This window comes from Gossypium raimondii, chromosome 1, assembly GCF_025698545.1.
Source record: "Gossypium raimondii isolate GPD5lz chromosome 1, ASM2569854v1, whole genome shotgun sequence".
Lineage (NCBI taxonomy): Eukaryota > Viridiplantae > Streptophyta > Magnoliopsida > Malvales > Malvaceae > Gossypium > Gossypium raimondii.
The window spans coordinates 24,555,679-24,569,584 of NC_068565.1; positions in this window are offsets into that span (position 1 = coordinate 24,555,679).

The following is a 13,906-nucleotide window of genomic DNA, read 5'->3' on the forward strand; positions in this document are numbered from 1 at the left end:
CCTCCAATTCATTTTCCACCATTTATGGTGATTTTTCAAAGTTGCCCAACTGCTGTTGTTCAAAACAGTTTTATATTTAATTTGCTCTTTTGTAGATTTTGATACTTCCTCTTACCTTATACATGGGTTGACTATGTATCAAACCCAATATTCCTCCCATAAATTTATCCACCATATATAAATATTCACCTTCCCAATTTCCTCGTTGAACACTCGAAATGTTAACCGTTATCGGTGGATTCAGCACTTAGCAACCACCAGTGATTCGGGGAATCAGCACTTAGCAACCCCTTTCACATTCAAAGATATGGTGGAATCAGCACTTAGCAACCCCTTGGGGGAATCAGCACTTAGCAACCCCTTGAGGGAATCAACACTTAGCAACCCCCTTTATATTTAAAGATACAGTGGAATCAGAACTTAGCAACCACCAATGAGTCGGGGAATCAGCACTTAGCAACCCCTTCATATTCAATGTACTCCGGCTTATTCCGAGTGTTCAACCGAAACCCATATTTTCAACACTTTACCACCTTTCCCAACTTAACCACATTTTTAGGATCTTGCCAAATAATTATTATATGTTCTATTAAATACTAACATATATTGAATAATATCAAAATAATGCATTAAATCACATGTTTACTTACCTCGGTGCAAAATATCGAAATTTTGCAATTTACTCCACTACCTTCTCTTTTCTCCGTTTGAGGTAGTCTTCTCGTCTTTCTTGATCTATAATGGAAAATTTAACTCATTTAATGTCCAAATTTATTAAAATAATCCACCACCCAACTTTTTGAAAAATTACAATATTGCCCCCAAACTTCTTGATCTACTCGGGACCCAAAACTTGATGTTCGCATAACTCAGTCAAACATAGAGGGGTACGACACTTACGACCATATAGAGCCTAGTAAGGTGACATCTGAATACTAGACTGGAAATTGTTCTTGTACACAAATTCAACCAACGACAAATAATCCTCCCAACTACCCTGGAAATTAATTGCACAACCCCGAAATATGTCTTCTAGAATCTGAATAACCCGCTTAGACTATTTATCTATTTAAGGGTGATACGCAGTACTGAAATGAAGTCGAGTGCCTAATGCCTCGTGAAGCTTCTTCCAAAATTGAGACGTAAAACGTGGATCCCTATCTGAGATAATTGAGATTAGAGCCTCGTGTAATCTCATGATTTTGGATACATACACCTTAGTGAGCGTCTACAAGGAGTAATCGGTATTGATAGGAAGAAAATGAGTGGACTTGGTCAATCGATCAATGGTGACCCAAACCAAATCTTTCTTAGTGGGTGTTAAAGGCAACCCACTAACAAAGTCCATCGTTACACGCTCCCACTTCCACAAAGGAATCTTAATCAGCTGAAGCAACCCAGAAGGCAACTAATGCTCAACAATGCGACAAAAAAGGTAGTTACTTCCCATTTTAGACCAGACCACCAATAAAGTTCTTAGAGGTCTCGATACAAGCGAAGAATGTGCCTAAGCTTCAGAGTTTCCTAGGTTTAACAAGTTACTATCGAAGGTTTGCTGAAGGATTTTCTCTGATTACGTCTCCTCTAACTAAGCTACTGCGTAAGAACACCCCGTTTGTGTGGTCTAGCGAGTAGCAGTCGAGCTTCGAAAAGCTCAAGTTAGTTCTGACACAAACTCCTATTTTGGTTCAGCCTGAACCGGTCGAGAGTTAGTGGTTTATAGTGATGCGTTGCACGTCGGTGTAGGGTATGTTATAATGCAAGATGGTAAAGTGGTAGCTTTTTGCGTCATGGTAGTTTAAGAGGCATGAGGGTAACTATCCTATGCACGATCTAGAGCTAGATGTAATCGTGTTTACTTTAAAAATATGGAGGTAGTACCTTTATGGTGAGAAGTGTATCATTTATGCCGACCACAAGAGCCTTAAATATCTGTTAACTCAAAAGGAGTTAAATCTTAGGTAGCATAGATGGGTTAAGTTGCTTAAGGATTATGATTACACAATAGAGTAGCATCCCGGTAAGGCTAATGTGGTGGCCGATCCCCTTAGTCGTAGAGCAATGACCGATCTAAGAGTGATGTTCCTTCATCTGAGTTTATTTAAGAATGGGAGTCTGCTAGCCGAGTTGTAGGTTAAACTAGTGTGGGTTGATCAGATTCGAGCCAAACAACTAAGTGATGAGTCTCTAGTTCAATGTTTGTGTCAGATTGATTCGAGTGAAACTTCTGATTTTAGTTTGAATGGTGACAAGGTTTTGTGTTTTAGGGGTTGGATTTGCGAGCATAATGAAAAATATTTAAGGCGATCGATCACATAGGAGGCTCATAGTAGTCGTTATGCTATGTATCCTAGTGGAAATAAATTTATCGAGACCTCTGAGAACTTTACTAGTGGTCTGGTCTGAAAAGGGAAGTGACTACCTTTGTGTCACATTGTATAATGTGTCAAAAGGTTAAAACTGAGCATCAGTTGCCTTCTGGGTTGCTTCTACTGATTAAGATTCCTCTGTGGAAGTAAGAACGTGTAACGATAGACATTATTAATGGGTTGCCTGTAACACCCACTAAGAAAGATTTGGTTTGGGTCATCGTTGATCGATTGACCAAGTCTGTTCATTTTCTTCCTTTCAGGACATATTACTCATTATAGAAGCTCACTAAGTTGTATGTATTCGAAATAGTGAGATTACACGGGGATTTGGTATTAGATAGGGATTCGCGTTTTACGTTTCAATTTTTGAAGAAGCTTCATGAGGCATTAGACACTTGACTTGATTTTAGTATTGCGTATCACCCTCAGATAGATGGACAGTTTGAGCAGGTTATTCAGATTCTAACGGATATGCTTTGGAGTTGTGTAATTGATTTCTAGGGCAGTTGGGAGGATATATGCAGTTGGTTGAATTTGTGTATAGCAACAGTTTCTAGTCTAGAATTCAGAAGGAACCTCACAAGGCTCTGTATGCTCGTAAGTTTCGTACCCCTCTTTGTTGGACCGAGTTAGGCGAACATCGAATTTCGGTCCCAAACTAGTTTTTAAGACCGATACAGTTAAGTTGATCCAAGATAAAATTAGGGCTACTTCTAAGCTACAGAAACCATATTCTGATCTAAAGAGGAAGGATATCGAGTATTCTGTAGGTGACCAAGTGTTTCTTAAAGTTTCCCCATGGAAAAAGGTTCTCCAGTTCGGACAAAAGGGCAAGTTGAGTCTAAGGTTTATTAGACATTATCATATTCTAAAACGTGTCAGACCTGAAGCTTATCAACTAGAATTACCTCCTGAATTGGATCGAATTCATGACGTGTTCCACATCTCAATGATAAGACGGTATCAATCTAATCTGTCGTACGTTGTTTCTATTAAGAAATTGAGGTTCGACCGGATCTAACTTTTGAGCAGGAACCTGTTCGCATGTTTTTTTAGGCAAGGTGCACACAGGCCATGGACACGAGCATGTGTCCAAGCCATGTAAGATACTATTTGTGCATTAGGACCACACGAGCAAGTGACAAGGGTGTGTGCTAGGCTATGTGAGGCACACAGGCATACACACAGGCTAGTTATTCAGACCGTGTGAAACCATATGGGCATGTGGACCAATATTTGGAATTTTTCCCTTTACCACAAACATTATTTGACACAAATGCATGCCTTCTGATTATTTGACACATCATTTGACACAATACACAAATGCATGGGGTCCGTATAAACTGAACTAAACTATATAAACTGTTATTCTATGATCTGAGACCGAGTATTAAAATTTATATGTGTATTGTGTGTGGAAATCGTTAATGATATTGATTTATTATGTACAAGTATGAACTGTATTTGAATGGTTGTATAGGCTTCTATATTAGCTATTATTTGAAATATGCATCTGCATTTGGTAGGGAATTGAGCAAATGAGGAAGTATTCTATTCTGAGATAGTGGCTAAATCACTTGTATTTGTATTCTGATCTGCCAACCAGTCTACAATTAACGAAACGTGTCATACTGACACTATGTTATGTGTAGGGTTAGATGGGTATTAAATACCCTATTTGGTGTGTTGGGTTGGTCGAAGATGGTGTATAGCAGGTGGGAAATAGGAAAACTGCATCTATTCAAATCTACTCTGTATCTGAGAATAATCTGGCTTACTGTCTGTCTGAACTATTCTGATTTGTTAAACTGATTGATTTACCTTCTGGATCTATTTCTATTTTGAACTCGAATTTGGGACTTTACTAATTCTAACCTAAATCTATTTGAACATATAGTTATTTCATTATAGGATCATTAATTCAATTCTTCTATTGACTGAATTACAAGCAACCCATAGACTTGATTGGGTCGGCGGATCGGGAGCTCAGTCGTACTACTTATTAACTTTATCATTATTACAATTATTAGCTCATTTCCAGTAGTTTCAAGACATATGATGTTTAAGATACTAGATTTATTACTACGGGTTGTGCTTGTTAAATTTTGGTTTGTTTTGGAAATACTTTTAAACTAAGATTCAGAAGTTATGTTTTATGTGATTTTCAATGTAACTCTCCAAACTTGGCTTTGTTGCCTAGGCCGGGTATGGGGTGTTACAGATGGTTTTGTTTGTGAATGTCTTTGTTCTATTGTAGCATCCTGTAACTCGAGTTTGACGATTGGATCAAGCAGAGGTGTTACAGTCGCACTAGGTATCTAATTTTTCCACTGATCTACCACCGAAGAACCACTGCCAGCGACCAACCGCCAGCCGGCGAATCTTCGCCTTAGCAACTGCCATGTTTGGCAAAGCTACAGCTGGTGGGACACCCCCCGAAACTCTGAATCGTCGATGTTTTACGGCTTAGCTAGTTTGGCTGCAACTGATTCAATTTGGGCCAGTGACAACCTGACTAGTTTGGTCTAGCCATCGGTTGGACCGTCGATCGAGTTTCATACACAGGGCCTGGTTTAACCAGTTTTTGGGTTTTGATATCGGGTTTTGGTTCTCAAGTTCAATTTTTGATATCGAGTCTAATTTTCAAGTTCAATTACCCACTAGGCTTATTGTCTAACTTGAAAATTAATTTCTAAAAATATCATATTTATTTTAATTAATTTGATTAATCTAATTTTACTTGATCAAATAATTTTCCTAAAATTCACTGAGATTTTCCAAATTAATTTTTCAAGAAAATTATTTAATCAAATTTTCTAGTTGAACAATTATCATGAACACCTAATTTAATTCCAATCGAATAAATTAACTCAATTAAATTATTTCCAAAGTCATATAATTTTCTTCTAATTCAAATGAAATCCGATCAAGCTTTTGTTGACCTAGCAGAGGGACCAATCGTGCATATACAATTGAGCTCGAGTTAATTGCAATTATGTCCAAAAGCATTGTTCCGATAATTCACAATATATTTAATTATAAAGTTAGTACACAAGAAGTACCATGACTGAAAACTCCTTATTGTATACTCTTAATGAAAAAAATTCATCCAGCTACTTTGTCCAATGACCCCGCCATGCCTCATATGATATCCTTTATTGCTTTGAGTTAAACCTATTCACACAATACAATCATATTTTATCTCATTGCCATCATTGTGTCTTTTTAATGACTAATATGATCATTTTCAACTAATGATTGTCATAAATTGCTCGTTCGAGATCAAGCAACCCATGACCACATTTCATATTTATCAATCCACACAATGCCAATGAGAGAATATTATTAATTCTTTAATTGAGCTATAAATTCAATTATTGCTAGTGAAGTCATCCCATACACAATTCATGTACCCAACATACTGGCTATTGGCTCGATCATCATTAGAGCATAAGCCTCCATTTATATCAAAGCAAATGAGTTACATACGCATGGTTAGTGACTAACTTAAGATTTAGGTAAGTCATACCATGACCGTCACAAGTGAATTAATTCAACTTGGGTCTTGTCCAATGTATCATTATTCTAATAAGTACATTTATGTCTCTACTTGTGGAGTCAACTGCTCCAATAGCCAACACTAGCCATCTCCCTAATTGGAATTGTAGACGACACAATAATCCTTCTGAGTATTTTAATCAAATGCTCACTCTAATTCTTTTACGGGATGTAAACGTTGTTACAGTGCCACTTATCATCAATTCGAACTTAGGCAATCAATAAGCTAATATTTTCTTGTCACAATTTTGCTATGTATGCAAAACATGAAAGACAGAAAAAAAAGATATAATAGTGAAATTTGAAATTAACTTTACTCATTTATTCATCGTTCAAATACATAGAAAATAGTTACATGTTTACTACAATATGAACACATTTCCCAACAATTAGTAGGTACATGGAGAGCTCGACTGAAAAGAATTTATTTGTTGCCAAGAGGATCCTTAGTTACTTGAAAGAAACCAAGGATTTTGGGACTTTTTACAAGAATGGTGAAAAGTTAGACATGATTGGCTTCACCAACAGTGATTAAGCAGGAGATCAAGATGACAGAAGGAGCACTTTAGGCTTTGGTTCTATGCTTGGCACAGGGGTTATTTAATGGTCATCTAAGAAGCAATCCATTGTCACATTATCAAGCATAGAAGTTGAATTTGTTTTTACTAAAGCTTTTGATTGTCAAGCTATTTGGCTTACGAGAATCCTTGAATAACAACAATTCAAGCCAGAAAAAGCCATTAAAATTTTATGTCATAACAAGTCAACCATCAAGTTGTCGAAGAATCCTATGCTGCATGGAAGAAGCAAGCATATTGATGTAAAATATTACTTTTTGCGAGATTTTAGCAATGAAGAACCAATTGAGCTAGAGCATTGCAGAAGTGAGAATCAAGTTGCTAATGTATTTAACAAGCCTTTCAAGTTGGCATTATTTGTCAAGTTCAGGAAAATACTTGGCCTTTAACGTCAAGTTGTAAGTATTTATTTTTAATTGTTGAGATATTTTTTTATCTTAATTATATATTTTAATTGTTTCCTTTAATTTTTAGATTCTTGGTTTTGACTTGGGTTTGTTTGTGTTTCATGGTGTGTCAAAATCCAAGTTTTTTTCTGATCATTTGGAGCCTTAAGTCAAATCCTCGATTTGGACATCTTATGATTCTGTTTCGCACGAGTCCTTATCACTAATTATAGTTATTGTAAAGCCTATAAAATACTAGAACCATTTAGAGTTATTCATTAATTTAATAAAAATAATCTTCTCTCATTTAAGTTAAAAGCCTGTTTTTCTCTTTTAACAATATTAAAACTGAAATGCAGAATAAGTAATATATGAAATTAATTTACATTTTAGTAAATCATAAACAATAAATTGAAAAATTAATTATAATTTTCTATTACTTCTTCATCAAATTCTTTTGGAAATTCTTGTTGGAAGATTCATCGCTTATGTCTTACATAAATTTGTTGAAGTTAATAAACAATAAAATTTTAGTACATACCTATCATTCTTAAAATTGTAAAAACAAAAAAAACTATTTAATCAATTTGACCATCATATCATATGGGTATGCACAAATGCTATAAAAATGTTTATAAATAAGAAATTAAAGTGATAAAAATAAGATATACAAATATAGTTCTTAAACTTGTTAAAAAACAGAATATATATTATTATTAAATGATTATATTCATTATTAAAAAAGCATATCATATATAAAATTTTGATAAACACTAATTCTAGAATTATTTGTGTTTTTATAGTGTTATTGCATGAGTAATATAAAGTGGAGCGCCAAGGGCCTAAAGACATTGCCTGCACTACAAAATACTTTCTTTCCTTATTTCAATAATATAAATTATATTTGTTTTAAATTTTGAACTCCTTTTGAAAATTTTGATTTCAAATGATCTCTATTTAAAAGTTAAAACGGTTTTTGTAGGAAAATAACTCGTGTATGCGACAAGTAAGTAAATAAATTAAAATTGAAAAGATCGAACACATAAATTTATGTGGAAAAATTCTTCAAATGAGAATAAAAAACCACGAGCAAAAGAAGATTTTACTATAATAAAAGGAGAGTACAAAAGATGGAGAGAATTAAAAGAAAACCCGAAACTTTGAAAAAAAAACCCTTCAAAACAAATAACAGAATTCTCGCAACCTAAATATTTCTATTATATAAAACCTAGAGTAACTAAGACCTATTTATAGGCTGAAATTCATAGCATTTAAGATTAGAATATCCCTAAGCTAATTAGAGTTTATTTGATAAACTAAAAACAAAGTTTATTTGAGAGAAGAAGACAGAGAAACTTGAGGAGCACGTCATCACATCATGACTTGGCGTTTGGTCATTGGGACAAAGAAGGATCGCATCATCGGGACGAGGGCTTTCTTCTCGCCGTGATGTTAGCTGTTAGACGGGACAAAAAGTTTCTTCTCGTTACAATGCCACACACCATTTTAATCGAAATACGAGACATACTTCCACGATTTCTTTACAAAATAGTTATTTTTTCATTATTATCTTTTTTTCCTTTATTTTGAGAGTTTCATTGTATTTTAATCTTGAACAAAAATAATAAATTTTAACTGATTTTGAAAAAATGAAACTAAAATTAACCGGTTAATTGAAAATGATTTTAGAAAAATACAAATATACCTAAAATTGGTGTAATCAATTTATAGCAAATTCATTTCAAATTTAACAAATATAAGTACAATCATTCCAAAATTATATCAAATTAAATTATTATCTTAAAAGTTAAACCAAGATATTATTTTCATTTTCCAAAATTATGTTGAACTATTTGTATAATTTCTAAAATTTTTGGAGGCAATATGCTACTTAGAATTGATATTATTTATTGAAATATGCTATTATTAGAAACAAATAAAATTAAAACCGCCCACAAATTAATATATGAAGTGTGTACAGTAATTTAATAGAAACCAAAGTTTTGAAACTCAAACGTAATTAGGGTAGGATTAGTTTGCAAGGTAATTTAATAGAATCGCGTGCATATGTAATGGGTTGCCCATGGGAGCCCATAACCATGATAAAATTGTGCGATTCATCATGTTCAAGGAAGGTCATTTGGCCCAATGGATTGGCCCGTTACTTGGAGAGATTGAAAGCTCATCTACAAAGCATAGAAAATATGAAACATAATCTTCGAAGATATGCAATCTTAGAGATGACTTGTAATCTTAGAAGATATAATTCTGTAATCTTAGAGATTTGATTTGTAGATAGCTTTTAGTCTTAGCCACTGATGTACTTTAATCTGTACTATTGATTTTGAGGAGGCTCAACTATAAATAGAGGCCTCACCCCCTTATTGTAATTCATTCATTAAGTAAAAGAATTCTTGAGAGCATGCACCCAAACATTCTTTCTTGTGTTTTTGTTTTTCTGTGGCTTTATTCATCTTTTTAGTTCTTTCAACTTTTTTGTTGCTTCCACATTACTTTTCGTTGGTGCCTTGGATGAATTATGTTTGAATCCTTAATTGTTGGGAGTTAGGTTGACTTAGGTGTTTTTGTAGTGAAGAAATTGCCTAAGGCTGTATGGATTGTGAGAGTAAAGTTCAAGCCCCGTGATAGTTGGTATTCGAGCTAAGGTATCGAAGACACCGTTAAAAGATGTCGAAAGAAGTTGTTCATCAGAGTGAGCCAATAGGGACCCGTGAGAGGGCCAAAAAAGCTAGTTGTTTGAGGGACATACTGTCGACTTTGGAAGGACAGGTGGTCACTCTCAAAGAGTCCATGGGGGACACAAAGGGAGGCTTGAGGAAGTCGGAGGGGATTCACCGATGGGTTGCAGTCAATGAAGAGTAACTCAAGGACTATGTGTAGTAGTCTTTCAGTTTTGTTGAGAACAAGTTGACAGGAAGGGATGATGCCCTCGAGACTATGATGACGGCCTTGAAAGAGGAGATTGTGGAGCTCAAGGGGTGAACTCACAATCTACAAGACTGCTTTGGGCAATGGAGGGTTTGCTGTGACAGCCAAGCCTAATGTGGATGTTCCCAAGCCCAAAGAATTCAAGAGGACAAGGTCTGCAAGAGATATGCACAATTTTTTTGTGGGGGAATGAAATAATACTTCTGTGCTATAGGTATCCAATACTACTAAGGTAAATATTATTGCTATGTATTTTATTGATATTGCTTTGTTGTGGTGGTGTCGTAGGTCCACATATGTGAGACATGGTGGAACAGATATTGGGACTTGGGAGGAGTTCCAAAGGGAGCTCAAAGCACAATTTTACTCGGAGTATATCGAGGACGAGGATCGGGTAAAGTTGCACTTGTTTACGCAACGAGGCACAATTAGGGAGTATGTGAAAGAGTTTAATGAACTCAAGCTTCAGATATCATATATGGGCGAGAAAGAGCTCTTTTCCTTTATAGATGGATTGAAGCCATGGGCGAAGCAAGAGTTACAACGCCGAGGAGTTCAAGAGCTTACCAAAGCTATAACTGTAGCAGAATATTTTGTCGAGCTTGGTCTGAGGAAAGACAAGCCGGAGTCTTCCAAGCCTAAATTCAAACCAATGGGAAATGGTGGGGGAGATAAAGATAAGCCCGTTATGAATGGTGATGGTAAAGCTTAAAAGCCGTGGGAAAAGAAGAAGATGAGGCCTTTAACTTGCTTCCATTGTGATGGTCCATATACGATGAGGCAACCAAGAATCTTGGCTCGATATTGGGTGGTGTTGAAGACAAGTTGAGCCATGAGCTGGTATTCGTAGACATCATTGTGCCTGGTAGAAAATTGAATATGCTTGTTAACACAGGTGCGTCAAATTTGTTCATGTCCAAATATATTACTCGTGCCCTTAGGCTCAAAATTAAGAAGGAATCAAGTGTGGCGATATTGTGGTTGTTTATATTGACGATATTATGGTGTATAGTAACATTTGATTAAGGTGTTCCAAACCTTGTGAGAAAATGAACTATATGTCAAAGAGAAGTGCTCATTCGCCCAACGTGAGGTACCATTTTTAGGCAAAGTTATGGGAGGTGGCAAGATCTAGATGGATGAAAGTAAAATTAGGGCTATTGTTCATTGAGAACCACCAAGGTGACAGAACTGAGATCTTTCCTTGGATTGACAAACTACTACCGATGATGCATCGAAGGCTACTCCAAAATCATTGCACCCTTAACTGACTTGTTGAAAAAGGGTAAGGTGTGGGATTCGAATCCTCAATGTGAGAATGCCTTTAACCAAGTGAAGCAAGTGGTGATAAAGGAATCCGTACTTGCTCTATTGAATTATTCAAAGCCGTATGAGGTATACACAGATGCATCAGACTATACGATTGGGGGAGTATTAATGCAGGATGGGTACCCAATTGCTTTCGAGGTTCGAAAGCTTAATGAGATAACGTGGAGACATACGATCTAAGAAAAAGAGATTATTATTGTGGTGCATTGTTTGTGCACTTGGAGGCACTATTTGTTGGATTCTAAATTCGTGATATTCACTAATAATGTTGCAAATAGTTATTTTCTAACCCAGAAAACATTGTGTCCTAAGCAGGCTTATTGGTTGATTTTCCTACCAGAGTTTGATTTTAGCATGAGATACAACTCGGAGAGTGCCAATATTGTGGCTGGTGCACTTAGTCAAAAGATGGAGTTTGAGAAAATTAATCAGCCTGATAAGTCTGTATTGGAGCGTATTCGAGAGGGATTGTCCCATGATCCCACAGCTAAAAAATTGATCGCGCTAGCCAAGGATGAAAAAACGAGGCGATTTTGGATTTAGAGAGAATTGCTATGCACTCAAGACCATCGTATTTATGTTCTTCAATATGAGAGTTTACGCAAGAAAGTCATAAGGGAGTGTTATGACTTAAGATGGACTGACCATCCAAGTATGCACCGCACTATGGCTCTTTTGGAGGGCCACTACTATTTGCCTCACATGGGTGATGATGTTGAGACCTATGTGAAAACTTATCCTGTGTGACAACAAGACAAGGTAGAGTTGAAGACTCCGGCCGGATTGCTACAACCTTTTCCCATTCCTGAGTGTCCATGTGAGAGTGTAGCCATGGACTTTATTGTTGGTTTGCCTAAGTTTGATGGTTTTACAAGTATTTTTATTGTAGTGGAAAGTTTTTCCAAGTATGAAACATTCATTTCAGCAAAAAATAAGTGCCCTGCTGAAGAGGCAGCCAGTTTGTTCCTTCGACATGTAGTGAAATATTAAAGAGTGCCATAGTCTATCATCAGTGATCGGGATGGTAGATTTACATGCCAGTTCTGGACGAAGTTGTTCAAGTTGATGGGCTTAGACTTGAACTTTTCTACTAGCATGTATCCGCAAATCGATGGGCAAGCTAAAAGAGTGAAAGTGTTGTTAGAGGCGTATCTTCAACACTATGTGAGTGCCACGTAGAAGGAATGGCCAAAGTTGATGGATGTGACCCAATTGTCATACAACTTGCAGCAAAGTAGGGCTACAAACCAAAGTCCGTTTGAGATAGTGACGGGGCAGAAGCTACTTACACCCAATGCTATTGTAACCCATTATATAGGACCAAATCCAACAACTTATCATTTTGCGAAGGATTGGCAAGAGCAAAATGACTTAGCCAAAGCTTGTCTAAACAAGGCAAATAAACACAACAAGAAGTGGGCCTATCAGAATCGTAGGAATGTGGAATTTTTAGGTTGGTGATACTGTCCTTGCGAAGGTGCATTTGATTTTGCATCACAATAGCTTGCACAAGGGGATTGTGTGCTGGATGAGGGCCCATTCTAAGTTGTAAAGAGAGCAGGCAAGGTAGCATACAAACTTAAGTTGCCACCAAAACTCAGGGTTCATCCAGCATTCCATGTTAGTATGCTTAAGCCATTCCATGAGGATCTAAATCGAAACAAGTCTGAAAGAGCACCAATAGGGGGGAAGGTCTTCTACCATCGTGAAGTTGAAAGCATCGAGGTAGACCGTGTGATCAGCCGAAAGTACTATAGGCCGCAACATGAATACTTAGTTCGAAGGAAGGGACTTCCCAACAGTGAAGCAAGTTGGGAACCTATCGAGGCCTTATGGCAATTCCAAAAGATGATAGACCAATTCAATGCAGAGGACATGAAGAGTGTGTCGCTAGAACAAGTGGGGAGAATGTCATAGGTTACGTATGGGAGCCCACAATCATGTCACAATTGTGTGATTCATCATGTTGAAAGGAGGTCATTTAGCCTAACGGGACCGACCCGTTGCTTGGAGAGATTGAAGGCCCATCTACAAAGCATGACAAATATGGAACGTAATCTTTGAAGATATGCAATCTTAGAGATGACTTGTAATCTTAGAAGATATGATTCTATAATCTTAGAGATTTGATTTGTAAATAGCTTTTAATCCTAGCCATTGATGTACTTTAATTTATATCGTTGATTTTGGGGAGGCTCAACTATAAATAGAGGCCTCTATCGCTCATTGTAATTCATTTATTGAGTAATAGAATTCTTGAGAGCATTCACTCAAACACTCTCTCTTATGTTCTTGCTCTTTTGTGGCTTTGTTCATCTTTCAAGTTCATTCAACTTTTGTGTTGCTTTTGCTTTGCTTTTCATTGGTGCCTTAGAAGAATTCTGTTTAAATCCTCAATTGTTTGGAATTAGGTTGACTTAAGTGTTTTTGCAGCAAAAAAATTGCCTACGGCCGCACGGATTATGAGACTAAAGTTCTAGTCCCATGACACATACATAAAGAATCAAATTCTTTTTAACATTAATATATAAAATACTTAATTTCCAAATAAATGTTATATATAAGTTTCTTGCATAATTGACAGCAGATAGGTTAAACTATGATTGGCAACACATGCCAATTTTAACTTGTACAAATTTGGTTTGGTAAACTATTTATGGTTTGTCATCTACAAATTTTTTATATTTTCATATCTATTTCTTAATAATATCATATATAAATTTAAATAACAATA